General features: G+C 31.8%; 1 long non-coding RNA gene across 1 annotated transcript; it reads right to left on the reverse strand.

Moving 5' to 3' along the window:
* Positions 1 to 2,713: 2,713 nt before the first annotated feature.
* Positions 2,714 to 5,725, reverse strand: LOC107869447. The gene is made up of 3 exons (XR_001673811.1): positions 5,216 to 5,725; positions 3,985 to 4,048; positions 2,714 to 3,096 (listed from the first exon to the last, which is right to left on the reverse strand). It is a non-coding gene; the product is annotated as an uncharacterized LOC107869447 (long non-coding RNA).
* Positions 5,726 to 10,816: the final 5,091 nt, after the last annotated feature.

The raw sequence follows: 10,816 nt of genomic DNA on the forward strand, positions 1-10,816 counted from the left end.
CCCTTAATTAATATATCTCACTTACAAGGTGCACATATAGAAACTAGAATTAGAAAGATGTTTGTTTCCCTGTATTTGTTAAATTTTGGATGGGCGATGAGTTATTTAGTCTCCTTATATATGTTTCTTATTACAAACTTGTTTTAGGGGTGAATTGAGCATATTTTAATTAATCATTATATTTGAGATTTGATATAGACATATTCCAACTTTTTAATTTAATTAATATTGGATTCCATATCACATTCTACACATTTTTGATGTCTATATGCTGGAGTTATTGAGTGTCTCATTTTATATTAAATTATTTGAAATTAGATTAGGTCCGACGTCCATTTGTTTTTTCTATTTTGATGTATGTTTTCTCTCAAATTGTTACAGTAGCATAATACCAATGTATATTTTTAAATTAAATCACCAATTAAGAAGCCATAATCAGCCAGCTCTGTATTGAGATTTCTTGGCTAACATATTTCTACATAGTTATTAAAATATCATGCTTTGATGAAGATGTTTCATTGAATTAAATGAAGATGTTTCCACATTTGTCGTTATCGTTTGAACAAAGAGAAAAAACCTTAGCACAATCATAGAAGTTAAAACGAAAAATCTAAAAATGGAAATTAAACAGGATGTATACAGTAACGGTTACGAATTTGTCTAGTCGCCAACATAGATTTTGATGGGTACGATTAGGACGTTTTCATCCTTAATCGGAATTCTAAAAGTTTCGACTTTAAATTCATGAAAATGAATTTTTTTTTTTTTTTGTGGAGAGCGATTTCTTCAAAAATGAATTTTACAAAATACGAATCTATATATTGTAATTTGACTCTAATATAAATATTGATTGCAGAATAAAAACTAAAAACTTAAAAAGAAAAATTAAAGAAATTGCGTAGTCGAAGAGAAAGCCGTTCAATGTCGACATCGGCCGAATAGAGATGGATACCTCTTGACTTAATTAATTTAATTAGAAATCCACTTGCAAGTGCATGTTACAACTAAATGCAACCTAATAGTACCCTTTGTGGTTCTGCCTTCATTATTTGGTGTAATAATGATATCTCTTAATTAAACATATATATATATATATATTTTATAAAAATTATTTTTACGTATTATTTGAGCATGTTTGTTATAGAAGGACAAAAACCATTACTTTGAGGTCTGAACTCTCCTTTCATTTGGTGCTCCAAAGTAGTTGTTTTTCACTTTTGTTTCGTTAACTTATCACAACTTTTCGTTATCCACCCCCCCCCCCCCCTCCACCCAAAAAGAAAAAAAAAATTGATCATAACTTTTTTGATAAGTGAGGCTTGATTAAGTGATTGAGTATTTTCATGGTTTTACCATCACTAATAGGTTGATGGTTCGAGTCACACTAATATTAATATTATTCTTTTGGGATAAAATAAAAAAAAATTAATAAAATTACAATTACTCTCATTATTATGGACATTAGGGCTATATTTTTTATCTTTGTAATATTTAAAAGCAAGAAGCAATCGCGGCTTTGTACTTGTAACGTTTGTGTCACATTATAAACTCTTCAGCTCTGCGGGATAAGAAGTGTGACACCAAAGTTTTATTTCATGTATATTTTAGTTGCACACAATAAACGTATTTATATAGCACAAACTATGACTCATCACTCACGTATAAAATGCATCCCTGTTTTTCATTCAAAAAATAAAATAAAAGCAACTAATATGATTATTTTACTATATTTAGCCTAATGAATTGTTAGTGTCATTTGGTTTGAATATACATCTGATGGAATAAGTCATATCGCGATTAATTATTACGAGATTATTTTTTATTGACTATTGACTGATCATATTAAAAATGACATGCATTAAATAATTTTTAAGGTGAAGTTGTTTCTTTATCAGATGAAAAATGTAGTTACGAACTACGAACCACAAATGAAATTTCCAAGTAATGTTTTTGCCATTTAAGAGGAAGGAAAATGATAGAGAATTTGAAATATGGAAGGTGACCAAAAAGAAAAAGGAAAGTGGTGATCCCCCCAATCCCCATCTAAATGATTATTCTGTACTTCTTTAGATAATTATTTGAATTCCAAGTTTCCTGTCTAGTAAAGGCTATTTTTAACTAAAAATAAGGAAAGACTGTTACTAGAAGAACTCCAATATGTTTTCTTTTTTTGGATTAAGAATTTGACAAAAGCAAATTAAATAAAAGAAAAAAATGAAAAAAAAAAAAAACAATTAACAATCAAGTTGTCTACACTCTACGGTATAAGATAGTCTAGAAAATCTACCATAAGAATATTTCTTTTAAAATAAATTATCATAACCAACAAAAAGAGGAATACAAAGCTAACGAGCACCTAGGAATAACAAAATTTATGTTCAAATAGTTTTGTTCCACACAAAATTTACTTAATTCTTATTTAAATATAATTGTAATTTTAAACAAGCTACATTAGGTTTACACCGATAATATTTTAATTTTAAACATGTCATAAAAAATTATGTAGTTGAAAATTTTTGTATATTAAAAATAAAATGAAAATTCTAATTAAAGACTTTTAAAATATAAAAGGTGACCATTCCTCTAATAATAAATTAATAAAAATAGAGTCGCAAATTTAATAAAGAATAATTTAATTGTTGGTTGAAATTATACCTTTATGTATAATGTAGAATATATTTATTAAAAATATAATTATTTCATCTTTCTCCTTTTTCTTTTTTTGATCAAACAAGATTTTATTTATATAACAGAAGTTCTACAGGGAAAGTAATTGTGGCATAGCCACTACAGAAGAGCTAGCAGAAGTAGTTCTAACTAGGCTAGTAAGATTATGTACAACACCAGCAATAGTTGTACTATATACATCCTGATCTAGGGGTGAGTATTTCACTGCGAAGTGTCAAATCACCATGTTGGTCAGCACTCAAAATATCCATGACGGATGGTGGACATTTCCAAAAAAGCATAACTGTAGCCGGGGAGTTATGCGTAAAAGCAGCAACAGTAATATTAGATACTAAAGCATCCGCTAGTCTGTTCTATTCCTTGTAGATGTGACATATATTCAGATTACTCATTCTTCGGAGAAGACACCTGCAATCACATAAAAGAGGAGAATTGTTGGTGGACGAACAACCAAGTTGTTTAACAAGTTCTTTGGAATCAATGTTTATCTCAATGGAAGAGATAGCATGCTCATGTTCAATGCTAAATCCCTGAAAGAGGGCCTTTGCTTCAGGTTCAACGCTATTAGGACTGTAGCTAGAGTTAATGAAGCCAAGTATTCAGTTTTCATAATGCTCATGAAACACACCTTCAGTACGGAATATATCAGTATTGACTTCAAAAGATGCATCAATATTTAACATTACATGAAAGTATGGAGGGGGTTCCATTTAACATGCAACATAATGGATCTCCTAGGGACTCTAGTTGGTCCTGCCAAAAACCTGAACTCTTGTGCCATATGAGCTATATTATGAATTGTAAGGTTGATGGTTGTTCCTTCAAAGATGAGTTTATTGTGGGCAATCCATAAAGACCATAGGCTGTCACGCCCCTAGCGTAGACAGGACGGATAAGAATCGTATGAACTTGAATTATATAACTGACATATATATATGCATATATATATGTATACATATGCATCTATATATATATGCGTGTTTGTGCGTGTGTGTATATGTATGTGTACATACACACATTTACATACATATATATTGTGCGGACGAGTTACTACTCATAAAAATAATAAAGGGGTATGTCAAATCAATTTTATCCCATTAAACACTCATATGATACAAAGATGTGAAACTATGACCCCGTATGACAACTTATCTCTGTCTACGAAATCTCTAGAAGAAATTATAGCTGTACTAGGAAAAGTGGTCGAGACAGGGCTTGTATATACCCAAGTTATAATTAAAAACACAATTAAATAGTACTCGACGTTTATTATCCTCAGGTAAGAGAGGAGCTCACCGATTGCTTTACTGAATACGAACAAGTGTCTGGTATAGAAGTCTTCTCATCAATAGACCTGATCCTGTACTTGTAGAAATTCAGTGCCCCCAAATATAGGAGCGTTAGTACATATAAAATATGTACTAGTATGTAAAGCAGACAGAATAACAAGCAGATGTATAAGGATGCTCAATGAATCAAACAACAAAATGAGCAGCTGCGGACGACTAGCTACTAGAAACCCTTATATGAAACTATAACTTATGAGGGACGGGTGACAAATACACCATATAAACTATCACTTATACATCTACCTTACTAACTTATCATATAAGCGCTTACGAGTAAGTCATCATTATAAGGGCCTAGTAATTTGCCTAAGTGATGTCTTGTGCCTACTTTAATACAAATACTCATATGATGGCCTACCAAGGACATCCTATGTCATGTGTACGACATATGTTACCCAGATATTCCTGACTATGATTTTATAAGTATAACTGTAATTGTGGTCTGATACAGGGTACGCCCCTCCTTAGGGACTCACTGTAAGGGTCTGACCGCAGGCCATATGTGTCATATATTGGGCTCGAGTCAAGGGAACAAGTCCAACTGACTCCAAATGCAAATGATACCATAAGGCAGGTACGTCACACATTCGAGCTCACTATAGTGGTCTGGTTTCAATTTTGTGCACAGAATTACGTAGTGCATGTACGAAGCCAAATCTATGATATCCTTCTGTCGTTAAATTTTATCAAATAGTGCTTTGTAGGCCTATGTAAGCATATATTACGACAAATACTCCTTAGTTATTAGAGTAGTGCTTTTCATATACAATTGACTTTTTTGATAGTATCAAACTATTACAACACTTGTATTTTATATCATCATATGGCTATATCACTATATGATCTAATATGTTAGTGCGACTATAGTATGGCCATTTATTCTAATTCATAGCATATGACGATATACTAGGTGACTTCAAAGAATTCCTAATAAAAATGAACAAACTCTATAGATACTTGACTTGATGGTAGTAGTACAAATATTTTGACCTCAATCAATTAACACAAGAAGCATGAATATGCGTAATTCAAATAAAAGGATACGTGGTCATGTGTTAGTCATACAAAAACTGAAAACTCTATTTACATATATCAAGTAGGCTATCTCGACTACTTTAGGAGGAACAAATGATTACAGGTCGCGTCTTAAAGACAAAGGAGGTTTTAGATTTACATACCTTTGATGTCTTCCTAGATAACGGTAGAACCACAAGTATTAAACAATTCAACCATCGAAAATGTAATCTTTGTTTTGCCAACTACTGATTTCCACAATCAGATAGATAATCAATTTTCTGTCTTAATATTTCAAAATCAATATTGAGAAACCATTGACCTTTTTCCCTTCCAACCCAAATTTGTTAGGGGCTATTTTAGTGGGGTTCACCGGCTGGGACAGTGTTAATTTCATCGGTGCTGGTTCATCGGCGATCACAACTATGGAAAAAAGGAAAGAGAACAACGAGAGGAGAAAGGACGGCTGGGGTAATTGGGACAAGGGAGAGACGGAGAGCAGAAAACGGGGGCGACGTCGGTGGGGGTTTCGCCGGCTGACGACTGTTGTTGTCAGCGAAGCTGTGGTGCAGTAACGTTAGAGAGAAAGGAAAGAGGTGGTAGTTTTGGGTAAGATGATAAAGATTTTCTCCCTCCTTTTTCTTCTTTCAGTATTTTTGTAGAGAAAATGAATAATAAAGTGACCCCACTTGCGTCAAAAATTTACATATATTTATATATATTATAAAACTTATTCTTTAATCCACCAACCACAACCATACACATTGTATACGCTATAGTTACATACACACACACTTATATATATTTACACACAATATATTTTTCCTTAAAATGTATGTACCGCATAAACCTCTATAAACTAAGAGTTATACTCATCTAAAATATTAAAATAAATTTTAAAATTTATCGAGGTGTTACAATCTCCCCACTTAGGATCATTCGTCCTCGAATGATGTGCACAACTTATTTTGAATCCTATAATTACCCAAGACATTTTTGAGATTATTTATTCAACTTTCACTTTTCTTAATCTACCTCATGATCTTATAATTTGGCTAACTCTTAATTTTTCAAAAATTTTGACAGTGTCTCCCCCATAAATAGACCGATTAGGAACTTGTCAGCTAACCAGAATACATACAAATACACTTCACAAAGCGTCACGATAAATACAAATCAAAATATATACAAATACGCTTCACAGAGCGTCACGATAAATACAATATCCAATGGATAATACACGAGGCTTCACTTGGCCTTATATTCGAATGATAGTTATAACCAATATGGTAACTTACCTTATACTCTGCACCTGGAAGCTACACCCACGCACATTTCTTGAATCATAGTCACACATCATGTACTCTCAAATGGTTCTTAAAACAAGTTAAGTATCTATCCTTTTTGAAATAACTCACCAAAGAAAAACACTTGAGTGGTAAACACATAAGGAATGGTGGGTGCACTACAACTTTATTTTGGAGGCTATCATCTCACTTAGGCCACCTGAATTATCTCTGCATGTTAATATAAGAGTCACGCATGATTTGTTTTTCGTTATACACTCAAGGCTCAGCTTGCCGATTCTACGGAACCACTTGACGCCTTTTCTAAATGATACTTGCCTAATCCATCAAATCATACAGTAACTATAACAAGTTAGCCAATAAATATAAAGTGCATGTACCCATATAAATATCTGAAAATCTTTCACGCATGAATATATGAACCATAAATAGCATGTGACAAATGGGCTAAAAGAAAAAATTAACACGTGAATAGATGAACTATAATACGAGATCTATCATTTGATCGTACAGACATATATAATCTTAATACCTAATATATATCACTATATAAAGTGAAAATATATAACATATAATGAGTTACCTTCAATATCTAAGAAGATATAATATAAGAGCACCTAGTACATAGATTCTGGGATTGTAAAAGTACATAGCAAGCAAGTAAACTAATCACAATACTTAATGTCGATTATAAAACTTATAGATGAATATTTACACATAAACAAATACATCAACATATCCAACGTATTCCCACAGAGTGGGGTCCGGGAGAGGGTAAAATATACGCAGTACCATTACCTCAACTGAAGTGGAGAGGCTGTTTTTTGGTAGACCCCCCACTCAGGACAGATAACATATATAACAGACAAAAATATAAAAGTAATCAATAAAAAAGGATATCACACCGCTAATCCACAGGTCATTAGGAAAAAAGAAAATAATGTTAGAATTGAATCTCACCACTAATTAGCATTATTTCACATGCTTTATCCAAGAAAAGTCAAGTGAGAGAACATTATGCAGTCATATTCAAACAAATAAGGTATCCATTATTTTGATAAGAGAAAAATATATATTCTTTAAAAGCTTATTTTCTAATTGAGGCGATTCAACACACTCATTATGAAAAAGATGGAGGGAATTTGAAAATCTAAAATTACTATTTTCAGAACAATGTACAATAATTAAAGAAGAAAATTATGAAAAAAAGAGCACTCAATGCTTGTGTGTCCTGAATAGAAGCAGAAGGTGTCCTTACAACAACAGATAAAAGAAAAAAATGTGCATTCATAATTTTAAAAAGTTGTTTGATTTCTTAAACACGTAGTAGTAGAGCCAAACAAAAACTTTCTTGTAGACTAAATTAAAATAATTAACTTAAAGAAACTTACAAAAATATGTAGCAAGCCTCGTGTAAGAAACAGTAAAACTGAATTTTATATTAGCATCCCTGAAAACCTTACATTAGAGTACTTGCCTTTGGAATCAACGTTCTACAAAAATCACTAGTATTTGAAAATTTAAGGACAAGATGAAGATGTAAATACATAACATAATACGTCAACACTGAGATTTTCGTTGCTATGAATCAATGATGGAGATCATCGTAAACAAATAGTCGTATGTTACACAAATAAATAGGTCCTTGATATTTTTAAATGCATACCCTATGAAACATATGATACCCAAATAACTATACCATAATTAAGGTGACATAAAAGCAAATGATTTGTCCAACCGATAAACTATAGATTATAATACGCGATATATATATGTATATAGCATGTAGACAAATGAATTATATCGTAACTTTATCATATAATTACATAAATAAATAAACTATGAAAGTACTTGATGCATAAGTCTTAACATTATGAAAACACACAGTATGTAAATAATTTAATTATGACATAAAGCACGTAAAATATAATCTTTGAGCAGATACATCTATAACCAATAAAAATTCTTATGTGTTATATAAGCAATAAAATTTTACATTCTAATCATATAAACTATGAAACGGATAACACTTAAACAATTACGTTTTTTTGAATATGCGATGTACAAATAAACAATATACAATGATTTTGACATGTAAATAATAATCCTATGAACCTTGGATGAATAACCTCTATTGTGCATACGCAATATCTGCGATCAGGTAATCTATGAATCATATAACTTGTGTATCAACACTTCATGAAATAGATAGCATGTAAGCACATTCTATACAAAACGTGTAGCGTATAAATGATAATTCATAAAATATGTAACCTATAAGTAAGAATCTATAATATAAATAATATGTAAATAATTAATCTCCCATAAAAGCATCTATATATATTCGAATATAGGAACAGAACATTATTACTATTAGTATATTTAATTATTTATCAGGATACTTTATAAGCCTCTTACGAGGGTGACAAGCTGAATCATTATCTTTTCATTGCTACTTGGCACCACATTATTGAGGGATCCCTATGTACTTAAATCCTATAGGTATTAGAGGGATCACACGAGGAAGCTTTCGAACTTGAAAATCACTAATTTTTTTGCAACATTTATATAAGAATATGCCACTTTCTATCTTGAGTTTTAGTTTAGAGATTTGGGGCTGTGCTTTTAGCTATGAATTTTCTTTTGAAATAGTATCTGGCCTGTCCGCCTGATCTGAGATTATCTTTAATGGGATAAATTCGTATGACAATCAAGCAGAATATGAATCAGAAGTATCATTTTATAACTTAGCTTTGTCGCATGATCTAGATCACAAAAAGGGTCAAAAATTCAAAATGCCTAAGCAGCTCCCCCATAATAAATGTGGTGCACAACACTTTCATAAGTGGAGCACTACTATATACGGCTTCGTAGACTCCCTAGGACACCTTAAACCTAGGGCTCTGATACCATTTTTGTCACGTTTCTAGCCTAGAAACGACGGACAAGAACCGTATGAGCATGAGTTATATGACTGACACACACACACATACACACACACATATATATATATTGTGCGGAAGAGTTACTACTTATAAAAATGATAAAGAGGTATGTATAAATCAATTCAATCACATTGAACTCTCATATGATACAAACATGTGAAACTATGATCCTGTATGACAACTTATCGCTCTCTACGAAGACTTTAAAAAAAATTATAAAGATATTAGGGAAGGTGGTGTGGCAGGGTTTCTATATACCCAAACTATAATTAGAAACATGATTATAAAGTATTCGACGTTTATTAGCCCCAGGTAAGAGAGGAGCTCATCGACAACTTTGCTGAATACGAACAAGTGTCTGGAATAGAAGTCTGCTCATCAATAGACCTGATCCTGTACTTGTAGAAATGCGGTGCCTCCAAACGTAGGGGAGTTAGTATATATAAAATATGTATTAGTATTTAAATAGTATATATAAAATATGTATTAGTATTTAAAGCAAACAAAATAATAAGCAGATGTAATAGGATGCTCAATGAATTAAACAACAAAATGAGAAATCGTGGATGATTGACTACTAGAAACTCGTATATGAAACTATAACTTATGAGGGACGGGTGCCAAATACACCATATGAACTACCACCTATGCATCTACCTTATTAACTTATCATATAAGCGTTTACGAGTAAGTCATCATTATAAGGGCCTAGTAATTTATCTAAGTGATGTCTTGTGCCTATTTTAATAAAAATACTCATATGATGACCTACCAAGGACATTCTATGTCATGTGTACGACATGAGTTACTCAGATACTCCTGACTATGATTTTATAAGTATAACTATAATTGCGGTCCGATACAGGGTACGCCCCTCCTTAGGAACTCACTATAAGGGTCTGCCGCAGGCCATATGTGCCATATATTGGGCTCGAGTTAGGGGAACAAATCTAACTGACTCCAAATGCAAATGATGCCACAAGACAGGTACGCCATACATTCGAGCTCACTATAGTGGTCTGATCTCAATTTTGTGCACAGAATTACGTTATGCGTGTGTCAAGCCAAACCTATGATACCTTCTCATTGTTAACTTTTATCAAATAGTGCTTTGTAGGTCTATGCAAGTATATATTAAGGCAAATATTGCTTAGTTATTCGAGTAGTGTGTATTTAAATTAATCTGACTTCAAGAAGTAATTTTTACATATAATACAGAAAATCACCAAATATTTAATTATATTTAATTTAATACATAAATAGTGATTAACCATCATAATCAAATCCTAAATAATTGAATTCAAGAATAGAACTATACTCCTCCCTAGTTTGCTGAAATTGTTGCGAGGAATCATCAGAATATGTGATACAACGAATGACCGGCTCTTTTCTTAATCAGATATCTCAAATTTAAATACTCAATATATATAAAACGTAATTAAAATTATTCCCTCAAATAAATTTTATGAGATGGGAATCTAAATTAGTATGAATTATAATTGTTGTGAGGAAA

This window comes from Capsicum annuum, chromosome 4 (genome assembly GCF_002878395.1).
Source record: "Capsicum annuum cultivar UCD-10X-F1 chromosome 4, UCD10Xv1.1, whole genome shotgun sequence".
NCBI lineage: Eukaryota > Viridiplantae > Streptophyta > Magnoliopsida > Solanales > Solanaceae > Capsicum > Capsicum annuum.